Source organism: Herpailurus yagouaroundi, unplaced genomic scaffold, assembly GCF_014898765.1.
Source record: "Herpailurus yagouaroundi ecotype Mexico unplaced genomic scaffold, PumYag 483, whole genome shotgun sequence".
Classification (NCBI taxonomy): Eukaryota; Metazoa; Chordata; class Mammalia; order Carnivora; family Felidae; genus Herpailurus; species Herpailurus yagouaroundi.
Window position 1 is genome coordinate 455,003 of NW_024412700.1, and position 22,332 is coordinate 477,334.

Genomic DNA, 22,332 nt, shown 5'->3' on the forward strand with positions numbered 1-22,332 from the left:
GCCAACAGAGGCAGGACGGGTGCTGCCAGGCAGGGAAGGCGGGGGCGCTGGCGCAGCGCGGCCGGGCGGCGTCTCCGCAAGGGCCTGGGGGCCGCGCGGCGCGGGTCGCTCACCTGCTCCCCCGGGACCCCGGCCCGGAGCACGGCCGCCCGCTCCCCGCTCGGCGCTCGGCTCGGCCCGGCGCCTGCGCCGCTGCAGCCCGGAGCGGGGGAGGCGCAGGGAGCGTCTGCAAAGAGCGAGGAGCTTAATAATGAGTTAGGGATCAGAGCAGGCAGCGTCGCCCCATCCAGGCGAACTTGGCGATCGCCACGCTCGCGCCCCGGCCAAGTTCATTGTGATTCTCAGCCTGTGCACGGAGGAGCCTTGGGTCTGTAGATGCACCTACGCGCCCGCGGATTGACACAGACTCTCAGCAGCCTAAGTGACGGCAGACATTACCTGCTCTGGATCACACAGGCTCACAGACACATTTGCACACACACAAACACCTCCCTGGAAGGGGGGTGGGGGTGGGGGCGCGGCGAGCGGGGAGTGGTGGTTCGGTTCCACTCCAGGTTCAGGGCCAGGCACTGACTGATGACACCTCTTCCTACCTTTATGCACAGGCCCTCGCCCCACATCCACTCAGATGAGCAGACTCTCGTCACCCCGTGGGGTCTCCCAGGAGTCGTCCTCGAACCACCAGTGGCAGCTAGCACAGTGCCTGGCCTACTGTAGGGGCTCGGCTCTTCCCTGCTGAGAGGGATGAGCCTCAGAGAGCCTGAGCCAAGGTCCGAGGCAGTGGGAGCCTCTGCGTGGCGGAGCCAGCAGGTAGGGACTTTTGGGGTCAGGGTCCTGCCCACCCCCCTACCAGGAAGAGCTGTGATTGAGGCCCCGGTGGAGGTGGAGACCTGTCCCCTCAGAGTCTCGCCTCTTCCCCAGATGCCTAGCCTGGCCCCATCCGGGCCACTCCTCTCACACCGTGGGCATTTGGGGATCTGGGGCCCCCAGCACTGCCTGGGCCTGCACCGTCCCGGAGAGGAGCGGGCTTGGAGGCTTTTCCACCTCCACTTTGTTGTTGTTGTTGTTGTTGTTGTTGTTGTTGTTATGTTTTCCTTTTTTACGTAAAACTTTTTTCCCAATTATGTTAAAATACACATAACACAAAATTTGCCATCTTAACCGCTTTGAAGTATATAGTTCAAAGCTGTAAAGTGTTTTCACTTTGTTGTGCAGATGATCTCTGAACTTTTTCACTTAGAAAACTGAAACTCTACGCATTAAGCAATGACTCTCCATTCTCTATCCCCGGCTCTTGGGCACCCGCCGTTCTGCGTTCTGTTTCTATGAATCCGATTGCTCAAGGCCCATCGTATAAAAACCTTCCTACGGTATTTGCCCTTTTGTGCCTGGCTTATTTCACTGGGCATAACGTCCTCAAGGCTGACCCCTCAAGGTGTCAAAATTTCCTTCCTTTTCCGGCTGAATGAGACTCCGCTGTATGGATATATACACGATATATACACCGTATATATGTGTATCGACCGCATTTTGTGTATCCATTCATCTGTCCATGGATAATTCGGTTGCTTCCACCTTTGACCACTGTGAATAATGTTGCTTTTACACCCCCTTTAAAACGCGTTGACATTAAGGGTGCCGGGTGGCTCAATTTGTTAAGCGTCCGATTCTCGATTTCGGCTCAGGTCATGATCTCTCGGTTCATGGGTTCATGGGAATGAGCCGTGCATTGGGCTCCACGCTGACAGCCCAGACTTGGGATTCTCTTGTCTCCCTCTCTCTCTCTCTGCCCCTGTCCTGCTAGCGTTCTCTCTCTAGATAAACAAATGAACATTTAAAAAAATAAACAAACCATGTCGATACTAAACTGGACAGAAACATACTCCAGCTCAGCCCTGGAAAGCCATGCTTGATCCTCCCCAGCCCCTGTGACTCTATTTTCAAGACCCTTCCCCAGAGCACCTCAGATCTTTGGCTGCTAAAGGACCCATGGTGGCCTTCTTACCCAAATTTGCTTACTCAATGCTCTCGATCAAACGTATTCCTGCTGACAACTCCATGCTGTCCTTCCTAGGAACATTTATCTCTTAACAAGGGACTCTTGGAAATGCAGGGAAAGGAGAGGAGGGGATAGTTTGAGGTGGGGAGGATTTGCCCAATGACTTGGGGTTGGGAGGGATGGAAAGTTGTCTGGATAGTGGGATCTGAGGGGGCCTGAAAGACTTCCCATGACCCAGACTTCACCCCCTTGGGCAGACAGGAGTCTATTTAGAGGCAGTACACATCCGCCTGCCCTCCAGCTCTCTCCTCTCCCACCAACACCAGCTACTAACTTGGCAGAATGAACCCTTCTGAGGGGTCCTGGACGGCTCAATCGGTTGAGCATCCGACTCTTGATCTCGGCTCCGGTCATGATCTCACAGTCTGTGGGTTCGAGCTCCACATCGGGCTCTGTGCTGATGGCATGGAGCCTGCTTGGGATTCTCTTTCTCTCTCTCTCTGTCTTCCTCCCTCTCTCTCTGCCCCTCCCCTATTCTCTCTTGCTCTCTCTCAAAATAAATAAACTTAAGAAGAAGAAGAAGAAGAAGAAGCCCTTCTGATGGGGTAGGTAGTTCGTGCTGAAGGTCAGGCAAGGTGACCAGGTCCTGACATGAGGGTATGTGTGTGGGGGGAGGGGGTCACCAGAGGAGGCCCCCAGAGGGAGGGCAGGCAACCAGGACACAAATAGGGGAAGCATCGGGCGGGCAGGCAGGCGGAGCCCTGGCCTAGGCCTGGCCAGAGGGGACAGGCAGAGGAGCCAGGTGGATGGTCCCGCCTCTTCTAGCCCTGTACCCATCCCTGCACCTCCCCCTTTCCTCCTCCCACTCACAGTCTGTCCATCGGGGATAAAGTCATCAAAAGTCAAGCCCATGGCCCTTCTTTCTGACTTCCCAGGTGGGCAGGTTATGTCTCTATCCCAGTGCTTAACAGGTTGTTCTCAAGTCACCGGGCCCTTGTCCATCCCTCCTTCTGGACGGTGAGCTCCAGGAGGGTGGGACTGGTACTCGTTGGCCCAACCCAAGCCTGGTGCAGAGGAAGGTCCAGCAAATGTTTGGAGGAGGCTTCAGGCCGACAGGTCTATGGCTGCAGAAGGGGCTGGCACTGGGGACCTGGGAGGCCGGGGGGAGACTGAGCCAGAAGCTGGGTTAGACAGGGCTAGAGGTAAGGGGTGAAAGCCAGCCATTTGTGAGGCCCGGCCGTCCCTGTGGCACTGCCTGTATAGCAAGAATTTGGAAATACCTAAATGCTCGCCAATAGGCGACAGATTAAATAAATTGTGTGACAGGTGTAAACAGGCGATAAGAGACAGGATAAACAGGTGACAAGATAAATACATCATTCCGTGAATGCTATCAAACAATGGGGAAGCACTCCATATACCGATAGAGCAGGATCTCAGAGATAAGGTGAGTGAAAAAAATCAAGACGTGCAGAACAGTGTGTAAAGCAAGCTAATGTGTGTGTGTGTGTGTGTGTGTGTGTATGTGTGTGCGCGCGCACACACGCACAGTCCTCTGGAAAGGGTACAAAAGGAACTGGTCCCTGGTGAGGAGGTGGGGGGGGGGGCGGGGGGGGGAGAGGAAGACTTACTCTCCACCGTGTGTTCTTTTGCGGCTCTTGAATTCAGAAGTGAAAGTTTACAAAAATCACCTCTATCATCATTCGTACTTTCAAATTAGACTTGAGCACCCACTGTGTGAAATCAGGCCACAAATCTATGTGCCTTGGATCATGAGCCTGTGTGGGACTCTGTATCTGTTCATTTCTGTTACTTGTTTTGCATTTCTGCCTCGAGCTTGTCCTGGGGCGTGCCCAGCACTGTGTGAGGCTCTGCGGGACAGGGATGAAAGAGGGGATTAATCCAGGTGAACAATTCACTAAGCCAGATGCGAGGCATAAATGCAATCACAGGGGCCACTCCCAACGCTGGAGGGGACAGAAAGAAGAATGGAGATTGGGGGGGGGGGGGGGGGGGGGGGGGGGCTGGGGGCGGGGGAGTTAGTGTTTCATGGGGACCGAGTCTCTGTTTTTCCAGATGACAAGAGTTCTGGGGATGGACCATAGTTAAAAATACTGTATTGCATATTTGAAACTTGTTAAGAGAGTAGATCTTAAAAGTCCTCATCTCAAGAAAGACAAGGTTTGTAAGGATGTGAGGTGATCAGCGTTAACTACACTCATCATGGCGATCCTTACCCGATCATTACATTATACAATGAAACTAAGATAATGTTATTGTCGGTTATACCTCAATTACAAATAGATAAATAAGAATAAAAATAGGGGTGCCTGGGGACGCCTGGGTGGCTCAGTCGGTTGGGCGCCGGACTTCGGCTCAGGTCATGACCCCAGGGCTGTGGGATGGGCTGCACAACGAGCAGCGTGGAACCTGCTTAAGATTCTCTTTCCCTCTCCCTCTGCCTCTCTCCCCCTGCTGGCGCCCCTCCCTCTTAAAACTACATAGGGTGTTTGAGTTTCCAGCAGCCCTGCAAGAAGGAAACAATTATTCAGATTTACATATGATATGACGCGGAGTTTAGGGAGGTCAAGAGACATGTCTGAGCTGGGATTCGAACACATGTCCTTCGGGCTTCTTCCTGCCCCTGCAGGCGGCTCTGGGGACGTAGGGCGGAAACCGGAGGGTGCGTGGACATTTCACGGAGAAGGCAGCCAGGGGGTGGAGTTTGGCCGGGCCATCCAGTCGTTTACCTGTGAACAGCAAGGGAGAAGAGGGCCCGCCAGGCAAGGAGTAGCCGGAGCCCCAGCCTGGCAGGGTGAGTGTGCAAGGCATGCCCGTGGACTGACCCGGAGCCCCGATGAGCTGAAAGACAAGGCCGCAAAGGGACAAGCTTGCCCGGGAGTCTGGGCTGAGTCCCGGGGCCGGTAGGTGCCAGCAAGGACAGTTGCTGGCTACAATATGTAGCCTTTTCAGACTGGCTTCTTTCACAGAGTAATATGCACTTAAGGTTCCCCCATTCATATCTTCTTCTTGTGGCCTGATGGCTTACTGCTGTTAGGAATAGTATTCCACGGTATGGATATACGACGGTAATAACGATCTCTTTAAAAAAGAATTCTTGGGGCGCCTGGGTGGCGCAGTCGGTTAAGCGTCCGACTTCAGCCAGGTCACGATCTCGCGGTCCGTGAGTTCGAGCCCCGCGTCGGGCTCTGGGCTGATGGCTCAGAGCCTGGAGCCTGTTTCCGATTCCGTGTCTCCCTCTCTCTCTGCCCCTCCCCCATTCATGCTCTGTCTCTCTCTGTCCCAAAAATAAATAAAAAACGTTGAAAAAAAATTTTTAAAAAGAATTCTTGTTTGTTTGTTTCCTTAGCTTTCTGTGTACTTATAAACCCAGCCCAAGTCTCTGCTGACTATCTAAATGCCCTCTCAGGGCATCAGATTCAACAGGCTCTTCTGGAGCCTTCCGACCTATTTGGGTCTGGGCCGGTTGCCTGCAGCTGTTATCCTGGGATCTCCTCTGAATATAATCTGGGGAATTGCCTTCACCTCGCTACTGCTCTTTTATTCGCTCACCGAACAGGTACTGAGTGCTTACCCCATGCCTGGCATTGTTCAGGTACCGGGAGACCGCAATGAACAGAAGGAGCCAGAAGGTTTGTCCCCATTTAGAGTTCACCTTCAAATGGCAGAAATGGACCACGGGGAAGAAAAGTACGTGGGATGTTCATCCCAGGCCTCTGGGGCCGGTTCAATATTCAGAGATCAATCAATGTAATCTGCCCTATTAACAAGCTAAAGAAGAAAAAAAAATCACAAAATCACATCAATTGATGCAGAAAAAGGTTTTAATGGGGCGCCTGGGTGGTTCAGTTGGTTAAGTGTCCGACTCCGGATTTTGGCTCAAGTCATGATCTCATGGTTCACGAGATCGAGCCCCGAGTTGGGATCTGTGCTGACATGGGGAGCCTGCTTGGGATTTTCTCTCTCTCTCTCTCTCTCTGCTCCTCCCTGCTCATGCACACGCTGGCTCTCTCTCTCTCTCTCAAAATACATTAATAAACATTTTTGAAAAATGAAAAAAAAAAAAAGGAAAGAAAAAGCATTTGACAAAATTCAACACTCAAAAGGCAATTTGAGGAGTTCTGAGATGCCAGGAATGTTCCACATCTGCACGGTCGGGCTAGGCTGATGGCAGCTCCCAGACATGTCCATACCCTAACGCTCAGAACTTGTCAGTGTTACCTTATTAGGAGAAAAGACCTTTGCGGAGGTAATTAGATTAAGGATCTTGAGATGGGGAGATTATCCTGGATTATCCTGTGAGCCCTAAACGCCCTCACAAGTGACCTTATAAGAGGGAGGCAGGAGACTGCGCGCACACACAGGAGAAAGTGGTGTGAAGCTGGAGAGAGACAGATGGGGCAGAGCAGCCACCAGAAGCTGGACAAAGCAAGGGACGGATTCTCCCCTAGAGCCTCTGGAGGGAGTAGGGCGCTGCCTAAACCTCGATTTAGAAGTTCTGGCCTCCGGAACTGTGGGAGAACAAATCGCTATTGTTTTAAGTCACCCAGTTGGTGATAATTGTTACAGTAGCCACCGGCAATGAATACAACCCTACCACAGTGATAGCCTCGTGGTCACATTGTACCTGTGGTGCAAGATGTTACCATCGGCGAAAACCGGAGGAGGAATACACAAGGCCTCTCTCTGCCTTATTGCTTACAACTTCATGTGAATGTACAATTATCCCAAAATAAAAAGTTCAGGGGCGCCTGGCTGACTCACTTGGGAGAGCATGCGACTCTTGACCTTGGGGTTGTGAGTTCGAGCCCCACATTGGGCGTACGGCTTACTTTAAAAAAAAAAAAAAAAAAAAAGGTTAATTAAAAAAAAACCCAGCAGAGAAGGGAGATTGGAAGTTTGCCTTGAAGGGAGGGGGACACCAAGGGCACAGTCCCTGGATTTACGGGTCTGGTGTGTTAGAGGAGGCTGCAATGTAGCTGGAGGGTGCCGAGGTCCCGGAGGTCCTGGCATCTGTGTGTATGGGGGGGGGGGGGGGCGGTGAGGCATGCAGGGCCTTGTGGGCTATTTTGAGGACTTTGTGTCCTACTCTGAATGAGATGGGAAACCGCTGGAGGATTTGAGCAAGGACAGACAGGATGGACCCATGTGGCTGCCATGCCGAGCAACCCCCATGAGGGGTGAGCCGGAAGGATGCTGAGATGCATTCATCATGAATTAGGAGGAAAGCAGGAAGCATGTTGTGTCCTGGAAGCCGAGTCAAGGAAGCATTCTAGGGCGAAAGGAGTGATCAGTTGGGTCGGATATCGTGGATGACCTCTCAAGTGGAAGCCTGGGAATCGGCCACAGGCCACAGCAGTGAAGCAGCCATTGGCGAACTTGACGACAAGAGCTTTGGTGGGCCCGCAGGGCAAAGCCTGGAGAGCCAATGGGAGAAAAGGAATTACAGACACAAATACAGACAACCCTTTAGAGAAATGCGTCACGAAGGGGAGTAGAAAAGTGGGGCAGTAATTGGAGGAAGAAGGGGGGTGGAGAAGTTTTTCCCTAAATTAGAGGAATCAGCAGCATGTTTGTAGCTGGGAGGAAAGAGCGGGGGGGGGGGGGGGGGGTGAACCAACGCGATGCTCGGAGGGAGAGAAAGACTCCTGGAGCAATCTCCTTGAGCAGCTCAAGGGGGAGAGCACAGGCCACGCATCCTCAGTAGCAGTTTTCAACGTGGGATGTACATTAAAATCATCCGGGGACGGGCGCCTGGGTGGTGCAGTCGGTTAAGCGTCCGACTTCAGCTCAGGTCACGATCTCGGGGTCCGTGAGTTCGAGCCCCGCGTCGGGCTCTGGGCTGATGGCTCGGAGCCTGGAGCCTGTTTCCGATTCTGTGTCTCCCTCTCTCTCTGCCCCTCCCCCGTTCATGCTCTGTCTCTCTCTGTCCCCCCCCCCAAAAAAAGTTGAAAAAAATAAATAAAATAAAATAAAATAAAATAAAATAAAATAAAATCATCCGGGGAGCGTTTCAAGGTCCCCAGACCTAGGCCGCGCTCAGCACATTAAATCGGGGTCTCTGGGATGAGCCGGCAGAGAACGGAAGGGGAGAAGGAGCATAGAGGCCCAGACGCTGGCAGTTGCGGGGGCCTACGGGAGCTCTCTGCTCACTGCTGCTATTTCCTCGGTGACGTAGGGGGCACGCTCATCAGCTAATGTTGAGTTCGGGGGAGAAGACTTCAGAGGAGTGAGCTGAGAAGAAGATACGGATGGTGACGGAGGCATGGGAAGGCTGCAGTTATTGGTAACAATGAGGTCTAGGGTAAGACTATGAAAATGAGTGGCTGAGGCAGAGGATAGAGGACAGAGTCACTGGAGGAGGAGAGGCTTAAGAAACGGAGGCCAGGGTGCTGGAAGTTTCCTCTATGTGGACATTCAAGGTATCAAGAATGAAGACTTCAGGGGTGCTGGAGAGAGTGACAGCAAGCTAGGAGGATTCTCTCTTGAACTCAGTCGCTGTAGGTCTGGAGCGGGAGGGGGTACAGCTCTACCATCACCCTCACCTTGCACGTTATGCTTTCGCAAAACTGAACTACCTAAAGGTCCCGGATATTGTGCCAGCAGTCCCATTTCTTGTATTCTGTATCTTTTTCTTTCCTGGTCTCTTTTTTGGATGGTACATCTCAATTTTATTCTGTATGTATGCATTTTGCTAAGACCATTGCAGTAGTCTCGTTACTGGTGTTCTTGCCTCCAGTCTTGCTCCACTCCACCTGGTCACTTACAAACCCCATGTCTTCTCCACATTTCCCCCAGAAGAGCTTTTTGGATCACCACATCTGACCCGGTCACTTCCTTGCTTAAAGCCCTGCAGTGCATCACTGTCCCTGATGCTGTTGATCACTTTCTGTGCCAGGCACTGTTTTCAATGTTTCATGGTCACCCGAAAGATACATCCTGTCACTGCCCTTATTTTATAGGCGGTGAAACAGAGGCACAAAGGGGTTAGATAGTTTGCTCAATGCCTCGTGAAGCTTACACGATCCCAGTGCACAAAGCTTCTCATAATTGGCCACCCTCCCTGTACAACTTCATTTCTCACCATTTCCTCCCACCACGAACTTTATGCTTCAGTGAAGGTGAATTACTTAAAGGTCCCAGGATCAGTGAGGCCACCAGCAGGAAGTATATGGCACAGAAAGAAGGTTTAATTGAAGAAAGTTAATGAAGGGCCTCTTTATGAGACACAGGCAGGGCTAAGGGAAAATAATGATAATAAGACACCTAGATACAAGCACCAAAGGGGGACCAAGGGGACAAGAAAGGGATGATGCTCCCATTACCATGTGGGGGTCAGGGCTGTGGAAGAGGGTCTGCCCGCCCCGGGGCTTCAGGGCCAAGCGAGCACTGTCAAAACCGTGACAAATCCCCTGATCTGTTTCCTCCAAACCTATGATCTCCTGCTCATGACTCCATTGGTCAAATCCAACTGGAGGCCAGAAGATGAGAGGGTCTGGAGAGTGGATTCTATAGCGGTCAGCCTCCTGGACACCAGCAGGCGAGAAAAGGATGGAAAATGAATCCGGAGGGGCAGAGAGAGTCCTTGTCCTTTATTTCGACGACTGGATCCTGTGGCCCCCCACCCTGGGGAAACACCAAGTCCCATCAGGCATCGACTGCAGTGGGTAGTGTCAGCTGCGTCATACTTGCAACGCGAATCCAAACGACGGCGTTAGTGGCCAACATTGTTCTTCACGGAAGGCAACAGGGAAAGGGGGGGGAAGAGCCCACTTGCTGCTGGTTCCAGACCTGGGGTGGCACTCTTGGCTCCCTCCTCTCGCTGCCTGCACCGACTTCCTTACCTCTTGGCAGCACTGCGGCCCTCTGGGTTTCACTTCTCAGGGTGGTGCAAATCTTCATTCCCACGGAATCCAAATTCTTAGCTGTCCTGTCCTCCCTGAGTCACCGCGGTTTCCTATTGGCCGGTTTTTGGACGGGGAGACCCTGCCGTGCTCTGGCGAGTCCTCTGGTGCAGGGAGAGTCCTCCTTATCCCGGCCAGTACAGCGAACCCCATTCGCATTCGATGCGGGCTCGGGCTCGGTCAAGAAGCCCACAAGTCACCGACCTGACCTTCCGGTTTAACGGGATCAAGACTGTGCTCTCCGGGGAACCTTCCTTCTCGAGCGCTGAGCCCAGCGTTACGGGGGAAGCGAACGTTCTGTAAGAGGACTGGTTGGTGAAAAAGCGACGGGGGCCCCTTCGGCCTCCACCCTGGTCCTTGCGCACATCTAACAAACCTAAGTGACTATGTCACATCTTCTCTTCAGATCTCCAACATTTCCTCCCCAGGCTACGCTCCAGACCAGTTCGAGACTCCAGGGGCAGCCTGTCAAAGTACAGAACCTGTGTATTCTGGCCATGGGGGAAACGGCAGCGAATACACGTGGTGTCTCCCGGAGAGATCCCACATACTCCCGCTGGTGCCCCAGCTGAGCCCTCAGCAGGCCATTTCCTCAGTCCATCCACACAAGTGCCACTGAGTATCTCGGGAGCCGTGCACAGGCCAGGGAATTCCATTGGCATGAACTCAGTGCCACATGCCTTTTGCCGTATAACGAGTTTCTTGGCTGGAGATGATGGTGTGTGGGTTACCATGACAATGAGCAGGGCACTCTGAAAATCTCCAAGTGGTGGTGCTGGCACGCTGCCAGTAAAGAAAAGCAAGTCTGGACCCGGAACAGGACCCCGCTCCTAAGAGAGCCAATTTCTCCATGAAGAAGCAATACAAGTTACCGGCCTGGTCCGCCAGCTTCCGGAAGGTGCAACCTCGGGGATTCGGGGTTGGTCTTTGCTAGTATTTAGCAGTCTGAGACCTCAATGGAGATGATACCCGTGTGGGTCCTAGCGAAGGGTACTTACTGAGGATGCACCGCGGTGAGAGGGGAAACGGGCTGACCGACATTCTCGGGAAAGAGCGATCCCTTCATTAGCGTGATTAGCAAGCACCCCTGCTAGGGTGCTCTGCAGTGGGGGCCCCAGCTGGGAACTTCCATACCTTGTAGCGTCACATGATGCTCATCCAGGGACTTCCATCTCCATGTAACTCTTTCCCAGACTTCCTGCTCACAAGCCTTCCGATCTCGACCATCCAAGGTTCCCGACCAGCCAGCGAATCTATGACCCATGAGTCATCAGTCAGTGTCGACCTTGACCCCAAACCACCTTTCCTCCGAAGCACACAACCAGGTTGGCCAAAATGTGTCTACTGGGAGGCTTTCCCTTCACCACTGTCTTTCAGGGCTGTTCCTCCCTGTAGCAGTTATCACCTCCTGTGGGGAACACAAAATACAGTAAAACCTTGGATTTCGACCACCTCGTTCTGCGAGTGTTCCCCAAGGCGAGCAAACATTTCCAATCAATCTTAACTTGAAAAACAAGAGATGCCTTGCAATCCGAGTACTACGTGATGCCAGATGTCACACGATCACCACTGAGCCAATGGTTCTTCTCTCTCTCCGGCTGCGGGATTGTGGGTGATCGCCAACGCGATGTCACGGTTCCGCAAAATCCTCAAAAAAAGGCAAAAGCAGGGGCCATTGGATAAGGTTGCAGGAGAAGAAAAAGGTTCCATTGAGCCAATAGAGAGTGGTGATTCCTTTCGTGATAGTGAAAGTTGTCCTACACAATAGCCCTCCTCTCTTTCCCTCGCACCAGCCACGAAGGCTTTCAAAGGGAAGTGCAGGTTGTTTATTGTTCTTTATATTTTGTATTTTCTTTATTCTTTTGTATTACGTTATAGTATTGTAATCATTCTTATATGAATATTTTGGGTTGTAGAACGAATCATCTGAGTTTCCATTATTTCTTATGGGGAAATTCGCTTTGGTATACAAGTGCTTTGGATTACAAGCATGCTTCTGGAACGAATTATGCTGAATATATATTCACGTGTGAACATAATGTGTTGGTTCTGTTTTTCTGGAGGACCCTGACTAATATACTTCCCCAAATTTCCTTGTGTCCCTTAGGGGATGCATCCCTCTCTATATCCTTCCCCTCATCCCCAGGCAACCACTATCATTTACAGCTCAGTTTTCATTTTCTAGAATTTTATATAAATCAGATCATATGCTATGTGCTCTTTTTTGGTCTGGCTTCTATCACTCAGCACAATTATTTTGAGATTCATTTGTGTAGTTGTATGAATCAATAGCTTGTTCCTTTTTATTGTTGAGTATTATTCCAGGAGATACACTTGTTGGTGAACATTTGAGTTGTTTCCAGTTTGGGGCTATTTTTTTTTTTAAGTTGATTTATTTTGAGAGACAGAGACAGCGTGAGTAGGAGAGTGACAGAGAGAGAGGGAGAGAGAGAATCCCAAGCAGGTTCCACACCATCAGCACAGAGCCCGATGCAAGGCTCGAACCCACAAAACTGTGAGGTCATGACCTGAGCTGAAACCAAGAGTCAGACAGTTAACCAACTGAGCCACCCGGGTGCCCCGGGGCTATTTTTTTTAATGTTTATTTATTTTTGAGAGACAGAGAGAGACAGCATGAGTATGGGAGGGGCAGAGAGAGAGGGAGACATAGAACATGAAGCAGGTTCCAGGCTCTGAGCCATCAGCACAGAGCCCGATGCCAGATCGAACCCACAGACCATGAGATCATGACCTGAGCCGAAGTCGGAGGCTTAACCAACTGAGCCACCCAGGCGCCCGCCCCGGGGCTATTTAAAAAAAAAAACTGCTCTGGACATTCTTGTATAAGTCTCTTCAAAGACACATGTTTTTATTTCTCTTGGGCAAATACCTAAATGAGGAATGGCTGGGACAAATGTCTCATTTTTAAATCAACTACCAACCGTGTTCCCAAGTGGTTATTATTGAGCAGGGCGAGTTTTCTGGTTCCCCCTCTTCACCAACACTTGATACAGTCAGTGTTTTTATTGTAGCCATTTCCGTGGGCGTGTAGTGGTATCTCGTTTTAACTTGCGTTTATGTTTCTTAGGGACTACTGATGGTGAGCACCTTTTCATGGGCTCACTTGCCACCTGTCTATCTTCTTTGGTCAGATGTTCATTCAGATGTTTTGCTCATTTGTTTGGAGCACACGCCTGGTAGTTTTTATTGAATTCTGGACATTGGATTTGAAAAAGAGGCTGTGGGTTTTATGTTTCAGTTTTTTACTGGCAGCCAGATACAATGTAGGCAAACCACCCTGATCCAGGGAAGGATGGGCTTCCGGCTTTGAGCCGTGGCCTGCTTTTGGTACATTGCCAGTCCCGCAGCACCGGCCTTCAGCATCGTGCCCGGCAAGCTGGGGGTGTCCTGTGTCCTCCGTGTTCTCTCCTGGTGGGCACAGAGCCCCCCTGACCTGTCTCCCCCACCTGCTGAGATTGCTGAAATGACTGCTTTTAAGCCTCGAGACAGATGCTTTCTGTTTCATTTCTCATCATCTTGTTCCAGAAGGCCCAGGAGACTTGTGGGTGTGGCCACAAGCGGGGGCGGGGAGGGGGGGGCTCTCAGCTCCAGGGGTGTCACAACCTTACTTCCCGAGCCTGGACTCTCTAGCATTTTAGGAGACTTCTGGCGAATCTGTGGAAGCCCCCACTTCTAACTTCGAAAGCACCTGTGGAGGGCAGCTGGCTCCTCCCACTGGAGTCTGGCCCAACACAGGCATCCTGCCTCGATGGGGATGTTCCTTGCTCTTCTAACAGTAGGGATCCTACCGGGAAGGTGCCCGAGAAGGGACAGGGACGCGGCAGAGTGTGCTGGTGGCAGGATAGCGACGAGGGGCTTTACCACCCTCCCGGCCCTTTCAGTCTAGAGCTATCCTCTCAATAAGAGGAACCTGGCTGGCTTGGCCTCGGGATACAAGTTTTACCTGCTGCTCTACCTGAGCAGGTCTTGCTGGGGTGGGGGCGGACACGCGCCCCCTTGTGGCCCCCGCGGGAAGATGACCGCGCGCTCAGCTGTGGATGCTGGCAGGAGGGGGCGGGGCGGGGAGTTTCAGTAAAAAAATTGAACAGGAGGGGCACCTGGGTGGCTCAGTCAGTTAAGTGTCGGACTTTGGCTCAGGTCATGATGTCACTGCTGGTGAGTTCTAGTCCCGCGTCAGGCTCTGGGCTGACCGCTCAGGGCCTGGAGCCTGCTTTGGATCCTGTGGCTCTCTCTGCCCCTCCCTCACTCACACTGTCTCTCTCTCAAAAATACACATTTTTTAAAATTAAAAAAAAAAAAGAATTGAACAGGAAAACTCTTTAAACAGCTCTTGAATGCCCTTGTGCTTTTGTCTTTTTAAAAAACCTTTAACTTTTTTGTATCAAAAAATTAGCCTAGGGGCGCCTGGGTGGCTCAGTCGGTTAAGCGGCCGACTTCGGCTCAGGTCACGATCTCACACTCCGTGAGTTCGAGCCCCGCGTCGGGCTCTGTGCTGACAGCTCAGAGCCTGGAGCCTGTTTCAGATTCTGTGTCTCCCTCTCTCTGACCCTCCCCCATTCATGCTCTGTCTCTCTCTGTCTCAAAAATAAATAAACGTTAAAAAAAAAAATTAGCCTACATACAAGTAGACTGGCTGGTTTAATGAACCCCGCCCCCCGGGAGCCATTGCTCAGCTCGCACTCACTGCTGGTTCTGTTTCATCTATGCTCCTAAGCACTCCCCTTCCTTGGATTTTTTTTCTTTTTTTCTTTTTAGTGTTTTTTAATGTTTATATATATATATATACATACATATATACATATATGTATGTATATATATATTTTTTTTATTATTTTTTTTTTTGAGAGGGCGAGAGACACAGAGGGGCAGAGAGAGAGGGAAACAGAGGGAGGGAGACAGAATCCGAAGCAGGCTCCAGGCTCCGAGCTGCCAGCCCAGAGCCCAACTCGGGGCTTGAACCCACATACCGCGAGGTCATGACCTGAGCCAAAGTCAGATGCTTGACTGACTGAGCCACCCAGGTGCCCCTGGATTTTCTTTTTAAGTAAACTTGACACCCACCTGGGCTCGAACTTACTACCCAAGATCAAGAGTCGCATGCTTCACCGGCTGAGCCAGCCAGGAGCCCCTCCTTATATTTTCTTAAAGAAAATCCTTGACTTCATATTATTTCATCTGTAAATGTTTCAGTGTGTAGCTCTAAAAAGTAAAGGTTTGTCCTTTTTTTTTTTTAATTTTTTTTCAACGTTTTTTATTTATTTTTGGGACAGAGAGAGACAGAGCACGAATGGGGGAGGGGCAGAGAGAGAGGGAGACACAGAATCGGAAACAGGCTCCAGGCTCCGAGCCATCAGCCCAGAGCCTGACGCGGGGCTCGAACTCACGGACCGCGAGATCGTGACCTGGCTGAAGTCGGATGCTTAACCGACTGCGCCACCCAGGCGCCCCAAAGGTTTGTCTTTTAATTTAATATGTAATTTAAAAATAATTTAAAAAATGTTTTTAACTTAATATATAAAGTTTTTTTTTTAATTTTAATTTTATTTTTGCGAGAGAGAAAGAAAGAGAGAGACAGTGCAAGCAGGGGAGGTGAAGAGAGAAAGGGAGACACAGGATCTGAAGCAGGCTCTGGGCTCTGTTGTCAGCATAGAGCCTGACCCAGGGCCTGAACTCATGAGCTGTGAGATCATGACCTGGGCTGAAGTTGGACACTCAAACGACTGAGCCACCCAGGCACCCCAGTATATAAAGATTTTATGAAAAACCTTGAACATCTATTTTATAAAACATTAAAAGTTTTAAAAACTAAAATTATAAAAATACAAAATATTTTAAATATTTAAAAATAATATAAAAATATAAAACATGAAGATATAGACACATAAAATATTTAATAAAAATTAAAATATTTTATATAAATGTATTTAAATGCACCTAGTACATAAAATATATAAATGTATTTATTACACAAATAGAATATATAAATATAAAATAGAAGTTTTTAAAATATAAAACCTTAATACCATCATCACACCTAAAAAATTAACACTTTCTTAATTTCAGCAAATACTCAGTATTTAAATATCTAATTGTCTGACAAATGTCTTTTTAAAAATATCTTGCTTGTTTGGATCAGGATTCAAAGTATTTTTTTTTTAAAGTTTATCCATTTTTGAGACAGAGAGAGAGAGAGCCAGCAGGGGAGGGGCAGAGAGGGGGACAGAGGATATGGAGCATGTTCTGGGCTGAGAGCAGAGAGCCTGATACGGGGCTCGAACCCATGAACCGTGAGATCATGACCTGAGCCAAAGCTGGACGCTTCATCGACCGAGCCACCCAGATGCCCCTGAATCAGGATTCAAATAAGTTCATGTGTTGAAATCGCTGGATACGTCTGTCAAGCTTCTTTTACCCCATAGGTTTCTTGACTCAGTGGGTATGTGTGTTTGTGTGTGTGCATGTACGAGCACACGCACCTGTGAAGGAACTGGGTCATTTGCCCTGTAGGGTGTCTCCCAGCCTGGGTCTCTCTCTCTCTCTCTCTCTCTCTCTCTCTCTCTCTCTCTCTCTCTTTTTTTCAGTTTTTTCATGTTTATTTTTGAGAGAGAAAAGAGGCAGAGCATGAGTGGGGGAGGGGCAGAGAGCGAGGGAGACAGAGAATCCGAAGCAGGATCCGGGCTCCTAGCTGTCGGCACAGAGCTCGACGCGGGGCTCATGAGATCCTGACCTGAGCCCGAGGTTCGATGCTTAACCGACTGGGCCCCCCAGGCGCCCCTCCCAGGCCGGATCTTGCTGGTTGCACCACGGGGAGGCCATGCCGTGTTCTTCCATCAGGAGATAACACACCGGTTATCTCTTTTGCTAACAGTAACAGCAACTGACGATCAACGTGAGTTTCATTAATTCAGCGCTTGATTTTACGTGGCTCCCCCTTTCTGGTTCTGGTTTTGGAGATACAAGAGAAGGATGAGACGCGGTCCTCAGCGTCCTCAGGCTCCGCTCTCCCCAAACTCCACTGTGGTTTCCCCAGCCCTGCCCACCGTGGGTCAGCCAGGATGTTTCCTGATCCCGGCACTCCTGACAGGTGATGCCAAATACCTGTGGCGCGAAGGAATGAGTGAATGAACGGGATGACGGCCTCCACTGCTCCACAGATTGTCCCTGCGAGTACCCTGAGCTCTCAGCAGGGTTACGGACTTGGGCTGGGAAAGGCCAGGAGAGGAAATGCCTTACGGCAGGCAAGCTTTGACGGTATCCCTCAACCCACGTGACCGGTCGGGCGACCAGGGCTGAGGAGGGAACACATTGTTCTGAGGGTGGGCTCTGAATAGAAACTTCTGGAGCACGGGGCGCCTGGGTGGCTCAGTCGGTTGAGCATCCAACTTCGGCTGAGGTCACGATCTCACGGCTCCTGAGGTCATGAGTTCGAGCTCCCCCCACCACCACCACCGTGGGGCTAGCTGCTGTCAGCAAAGGAGCCCGCTTCAGATCCTCTGTCCCCACATTCTCTGTCCTGCCCCCACTACCGTGCACGCATACTCTCTCTCTCTCAAAAACAAATAAACATTGAAAAAGAAGAAACCAAAGAAACTTCCGGAGCACAAGGGAATAAGAACGTATTAAGAGCAGGGGGTTTTCAGTCTGGCTGGCAGACTGGGGTTTAGCTTCGCCACTTAATCCGCTGTGTGACATTGAGCAAGTTACGGACTCCCCATCGGGGACTGACAGAGGCTCCCAAAGAACACCAGGTCCTAACGAGTGTGAACTGCAAATGTTACCTTATTTGGAAAAGGGCCTTTGCTGTTGGGACTAAATTAAGGATCCTGACAATGGAGAGCCTGTCCCGGGTTATATCTGGCGGCCCCAAATGTAATCACAAATGTCCTCAGAAGAGAGAGGCGGGGTGGGGGAGGGGGGTGGGGACCTGATGCACATCCAGGGCAGAAGGCACCACGAAGGTGGAGCTGAGACGGACCTTGCAGACTGGAGTGACCGTGACCACGAGCCGAGGAGAGCCGGCAGCCGCCAGAAGCTACAAGAGGCACGGAGGAGCCTCGCCCCTGGAGCCTCCGGCGGGAGCACGGCCCTGCCATCCTGATGTCAGCCTCGGAGAGAGAATATGTCTGTGCTTCTAAACTGCTAAGTTTGTGGTGACACGTGACGGCAGCCGCAGGAAACGAACCCACCTCCCCGTGCCTCGGTTTTCCTTATCTACGCAAAGCGCAGTGGGCCCCCTTGGGTGGGGGAAGAGAACGTCCTGCTGGTGGGCTCGGAGGAGCACCAGGGGAGCCAGGCCCTCCGCACTCGCCCACTTCTCCCTGCGTCCTTACGGTTGCAGGGGGGCCCCGCGGCCCGACGGGCCACCGATGACCGGTCGAGGGTGGCAGACGGGAATTCTGATGGACTCAGTGTCTCCCCGGGGGGGCTGGGCTGCAATGAGCTTCCTCAAGCTTCCGGGGCCCCGTTTTCCACCACCTGAGCTGGGAGAAGAGAGCAAGCAGCATGACACCAAGGAGAGAGAGGGGTCCATGCTGGGCACGGTGTCAGGGAACCAGCAGGGACACCCTTTCCCCTGGGGGGGCGGGGCCCGGGGGGGGGGTCAGGAGAGAGCCTGGGCCTTCCCCAGGTTAGCCTGAACAGGTCAGGTGAGCCCAGCTCGGGGCCACCCGCCGGCACATCTCACCTGGGAAAGCCCCGCTCCTCCAGAAGGCCGCACCCACCCCCCCAACCCGCACTGCCCGCTCGCGACCCGCGTGGCCCCTGCTGGACTGTGTCTTCTCAAACCCAGCGCTGGGCGGGGGCAGGCATCAGCTCCGTTTTGCTCACCGCAGCATCCCTAGTGCTTAGCACACAGTAGGTGCTCGACACACGCTCGTCGAGAGGGAGGAATGAATGAGCAGAAAGATCCTGGAGCGAGCGGCCAGTCGGAGGAGGGGCTCGGGGAGCGGCCCCTTTAATGAGAACGTCGCCGAGGGCCGTGCACTGAGTTCAGCACTGAAGATTGTCCCTCGGAGCTTCAGAACTACTATTGGTACCCCTGTCTCCGCCCTGCACCCGGGCAAGGTGAAGGAGCCTGTTCAAGGCCAGCCAGCTTGTCGGGCAGAGCTAGGCCTCAGCCTGGGTCCGTGACCCCCAGCCCACCTTAGAGCTCCGTGCAGCAGCTCTGCTGGAGATCAGGGGAAATTCAAGGCTTGACAACGGGCCTTATGTGCTTGCTGTCACCCCCCTCACACACCTCCTACCCCCCCACCCCCGCTCCTGGGAGTGGCTGGCCATAAAATGCAGAGATGTAAAAAGACACAAGGGAGGAGCAGAGAGGCCCAGGTCCTCGGCTTCAGTCACCCAGGGGAGGATCAGCTCCAGGAGGGAGTCAGGAGGGGTAGGAGAGATGGGCTGGGCGGTCCTTCAGGCACGTTGGACCAGCTGAGTAGAGAGAGGCGCCCAGGATTTAAGCCTTAAGGATAGCACTGAATTGGGGCACCTGGGTGGCTCGGTCGGCTAAGCGTCCGACTCGATTTCGGCTCAGGTCATGATAATCTCAGGATTCGTGGGTTCAAGCAAGCCCCACGTCGGGCTCTGGGCTGGCAGCCAGCGTGAGCCTGCTTGGGGTTCTCTTTCTCCCTCTCTGCCCCTCCCCCGCTGGCGGGCTCTCTGTCTCAACATAAATAAAGGTAAAAAAAAGAAAGAAAAGAAAAGAAAAGCACGGAATTTATGGGACGAGACAGAAAAGCCCCTGAAGGGACTGGCGATCCGCATTCCTAGTTTTCCTTCACATTCCCCTCACTGTCCAGCTGAACTGAAAATGTCTGGTGGCAGAAGAGAGTGTCCAGGGGTGGGGAGGGGTGGGCAGGACCAGGGCCCCCCAGCCTGCTCCTCACATCGTCCATCTGACCCAGCGCTGCAGGAGTCCGCGGTGAGCACCGGGGAGGGGGGCTTCCTCTCCCGCAGACAAGCCACCCCGTGTCACGTCTGGCGCTCCTGGCTCCCTACCTGATCCTGAAGATGCCTGCCCCCTTCCCCATTCCCCGCATTCCTGACCCAGGCCTTCCGTTTGTTCAATGTTTGTGGCAATGATGCGACTATGATCTGTTTTGCGTCCTTTTTTTTAAATTTTTTTTTCAACGTTTATTTATTTTTGGGACAGAGAGAGACAGAGCATGAACGGGGGAGGGGCAGAGAGAGAGGGAGACACAGAATCGGAAACAGGCTCCAGGCTCCGAGCCATCAGCCCAGAGCCTGACGCGGGGCTCGAACTCCCGGACCGCGAGATCGTGACCTGGCTGAAGTCGGACGCTTAACCGACTGCGCCACCCAGGCGCCCCTGTTTTGCGTCCTTTTTGCTAGAGTTGCCAGCTGAGATATTTACAGATGAAATGATGGGATGTCTGAGATTCGCTTTTAGAAACAAACAGGGTGGTGGGGACACGGGCGGAGGAGTAAGAGAAACGGAATCAGCTTTTCGTAATACCGTTCGGTCTGTTTTTGCAGGTATTTGAAATTTTCCGCTGGGAAAAAATCTCCCCCGGAGATGCCGAGGTGGGGGTGGGGGTGGGGGTGAGGGAGACGCTCACCGGGAGACCCGGGGCCCCCCCCCCCCCCCCCCCCCCCCAGCCGGCTTTGGCCTGGGCGCCCGGGAGGCAGGGCTCGGAGGCTGCGAGCTGGCGCGGGCTCTGGCGCCACCTGGCGGCCGTCGCGGGACCGACAGCCTCTGAGGTTCCCTGGGCCCCGGGGGGCACCGGGCGCTGGGGGCTCTCCAAACCGGAGCCGGACCCCACAGCACGGAACGCGCGGGCCCACCCGGTGCTGCCCTGACCCCCGGAAGGCCCCTCGGCACCCCAGCCCAACCCTGGCCTCCCAGGGCCCACCTCTGCCCCTCACTCCCCACTCCCCGAGCCACAGCAGTCGTGGGGTGTGAATGACGAGACTGACCGGTGATTGCGGGGGTTCCGTCCTCCACGCTCGCTGGGGGCCCTCCCGAGGGTGGCGAGTAGGTCCGGCCGCCGCACACGGCACATCCAGTCGACTCCTCGGGGTCTCCCTCTCTGTGGTTTGTACCAAAACGTCACAGTTTAAAGGCAAATACTTACAAGAGCATTTCCCCCCTCCCTACTTCCTGCTCTCCACAGTGGGAGCGCTCAACTCTTCTAGCTGATTCTTTTGTTACTTACCTCCCTATCGCCAAAGAACAGGCTTATATTTCTAGCTTTTTCCACTCTGGGTGTTTGCAACTGAGGATAGCCCGTGACAATCTGGCTCTTCTACATTTTTCACTCTTCACCCCCTGACACTTCCTGTCTTCGTACACCTTTCACCCCCTTTACTTCCGGTCTCCTTCACCTCTCACCTTCCACCCCCTTACGCTTCTGGTCTCCTTCACACTTCACCCTTCACCCCTCCACTTCTGGTCTCCTACACACACACACACACACACACACACACACACGCACGCACCCATCATCTCATCACTTTCCACCCCCTTAGACTTCCTGTCTCCTTCACCCTTCACCCTTCCACTTCCGGTCTCTTCACCCTTGGCACCCTAGACTTTCTGGCCCTTCATCCTCCCAGTTGTGACTTCTTCTGGGTTAGAGTAATTTTCGGAGTTTCAGGTAACAGTTAACTACTATTCACGGATGAGCCATGATTAATTTTTCCTTCTGCTGTAACTTTTTGTTTTCTCTGGATTTCGCGATTGCCTTGCATTTGCTTTTGCCGAGCTCTCTATGTACTCGTTACTGTTTTATCCCCCAATTCTTCCCGGTTTGCAAGTTGTGTAGATTCAGATATGTTAGATATCCTATTAATTTTGGCGTCTGGGAAAAACTCTTCCCCAGGGCCTTCTGGCCTCTCCCATGTAGGGGGACTGATATCTGCTGCCCAACCCCCCCCCCCCAACCACCACCGGGGCGGGGGCATCCTGGAGGTGCCCTCCATGGACTCTTTCTTGGGCGGAAGCCCATTTCTTGGCTCCCTTTCCTTCTCCTTTCTTACTTCGTTCTCCTGTTTTGATCAAGTCTCCCTTCCAGCAGCTTCCTGAGAAAGGATGCTTAAGGGGTGAACGCTTGAGACCGTGCGTATCTAAACACGCCCATTTTGCCCTAATGTTTTAGCGGCTTCACTGGGTATATAACTGTTGCTTGGGAACCGCTGTCCCTCAGAGTTTTGAAGGCACTGCTACCATCTAGTGTTATTAATGAGAAGTCTGAGGCCATTCTGATCCGTGATCCGTCTTATTAAATGTTGCCCCCTTTCTGAAAGTTTTTAGAGTCTTCTCTTTATCGTCAGTATCCTGAAAATTCATGATGATGTGCTTTGGAGTGGATCTACTTTGACAATGTACAGGGATTTGAAGTATCCTTTCAATATGTATTTCATGACCTCCAGTTC

The 22,332-nt window shown here is 52.2% G+C and overlaps 1 long non-coding RNA gene across 2 annotated transcripts; it reads right to left on the reverse strand.

Annotated features, from left to right (window-relative positions):
• Window positions 1-5,977: 5,977 nt before the first annotated feature.
• LOC121022914 (uncharacterized) lies at window positions 5,978-21,809 on the reverse strand. 2 transcript variants are annotated; one of them, XR_005787165.1, is made up of 4 exons: window positions 21,114-21,809; window positions 20,875-20,987; window positions 17,485-18,425; window positions 5,978-6,000 (listed from the first exon to the last, which is right to left on the reverse strand). It is a non-coding gene; the product is annotated as an uncharacterized LOC121022914 (long non-coding RNA). The 2 variants fall into 2 exon arrangements; XR_005787164.1 differs by lacking the exons at window positions 5,978-6,000; window positions 17,485-18,425 and adding an exon at window positions 9,189-11,332 and having other exon boundaries at window positions 21,114-21,808.
• Window positions 21,810-22,332: the final 523 nt, after the last annotated feature.